This window comes from Fukomys damarensis, unplaced genomic scaffold (assembly GCF_012274545.1).
Source record: "Fukomys damarensis isolate Sample0158 unplaced genomic scaffold, DMR_v1.0_HiC HiC_scaffold_22, whole genome shotgun sequence".
Taxonomy (NCBI): domain Eukaryota; kingdom Metazoa; phylum Chordata; class Mammalia; order Rodentia; family Bathyergidae; genus Fukomys; species Fukomys damarensis.
In genome coordinates this window covers 1,150,665-1,152,561 of record NW_022900934.1, presented here as the reverse complement: position 1 = coordinate 1,152,561, position 1,897 = coordinate 1,150,665, and positions in this window count along the sequence as shown.

The window sequence follows — 1,897 nt, the reverse complement described above, 5'->3', positions numbered from 1 at the left end:
CTGGATGCCTCAGCTATAACCATATGTTCTTGTCCTTGTGAAGCTTATACTTTTATGGTTAATCATGCCTTACTATTAGGCATCAGTGACAAGGGATAGGGTAGACTTTAAGATATGTGTGACCACAAAGAAAAGCAGTAAATCCAGCTCTGTTGTAGAGAATATTTACCAAAGAAGCTACATCTCTGTTGAGCAGCTGAGGAAAGCATCTTACACAGGGCTAACTGTATCAGGCTGGGAGACAAGAATGCTTAGTGAATGGAGGGTCACAGAAGGTAAAAATGGTTGGGATGGAAAGGGTGAGGAAATAAAGAGGTGAGACTTCAGTTACACTCATGTTACACAGGCAACTGGAGTCCGTGAAGTGTGTCAAGCGGACAGAGACGAGAGATGAAGAGACCATCCTGTCTGTCGTGGCTATATAGGGGAGCTGGCAAGACTTCTGGGAAGAATGTGGGTTAGGAAGACACTGTGGCAACCTGAAGAATAATCTCAAGGCTGGGAAATACTAAACATAGCCTAGTTTCTATTAGGATCAGGTGGAATGAGGAGGTGCTGCTAACTTCTCGAGAGATCTTTCTCTCTCCTTAGGGCACTGGCTTCAAGCTTCTCCCTTGGGAGGCCCCTTTGAGTTGATATAAAACAACTGTTTACCTAGGGCTAAGCAGTACAAAAGCTGTCACTATTGACTGCATCGCATCTGTGTTTTTAAACAGGCTATGTGTCAGAACTTTGGACCTGCAGATTAAACTCATTCAAATAATGGAAAATGTCCACCACCAGTAGTCATTGTCCAACCTACCCTCCTACTGAACTACTTTCTGTGAAGTAAAGTCTGACCTCGCTTTCTAAAGACTGTTTACTTTTTATTTTTATTTTTCCCTATTGGGGATCGAACTCGGGTCCTTGCGCTTGCAAGGCAGGCGGCAGAACCACTGAGCTAAATCCCCAGCCCAAGACTTTACTTTTAAGCAATCACACTAACCATCTCACCCCAATTTCTAAACATTTCTTCCTGAAGCATTTTTAAATTTCCTAACATTACAGCACACTGCAATGACGGGAGTTTGCATTCATCTCAAGCAAACAGACAATAACCAGCAAATAAATACGTAAATATCCATTTATCACCTTCCTCCCGGGCCCCCTCCTGCTCCTTCCAGCACCCTCAGCCCTGAGCACACTGATGGCCACCAGGTGCAGGGGCCTCCCCAGTGAGCGACTCGGGCAGGGATCCCCTCCACGAGCACCTTGGGGAAGAAGTCTCCCTGTCCCCTCTCTAGCGCGGCCGAGGGATGCGCCACTCTGACTACTGCTCTGGCCTCCAGTGAAGACTCGATGGGTATCTTACGCCAAGTAAACCTGGAGGAATTTGCTTCCACCCACGGAAGGGTGAACTCTAGCCCGGCGGCCTTCCTTAGGCCTATGGGACGCGAACCGGCCAGGCCGACAGCCGGGGGATGCCCTCCGTGTCTCAGGCATCGGCACCTTCCCGCCCCGACTCATCCCTTCTGGCCTCACACAAACGACGCTAAAGGAGCTGAGACCTCTTTGCTTCGGCTTTAGTCTAGACGTCGCCATCCCATCACGAACGCTCCGCACTTCGACACCTCCGCAGCCGCCATCTTGCGCAAAAGCAGCCGACTTCTTTTGACTCTCCCGCCAACCCGTAGAGCGAGGGAGCCACCGCGGAGTGGTACGCAAGAACGGAAGTTTGAAACCCTAGCTTCCGGCAATCGTCTGCCCCGCCCCCTTACTGGAGCGCTCTATTGGCTGCCGGATAGCGATTTTGTGATCTCGCGAGTGGTGGCTGATGGGCAGCCATCCGAGTGTCTGCCCTCTGGCACCCGGCCCCGCCCCCACTCACACCGCTGTTTCTGCCTCCGCCTCCCTCTGC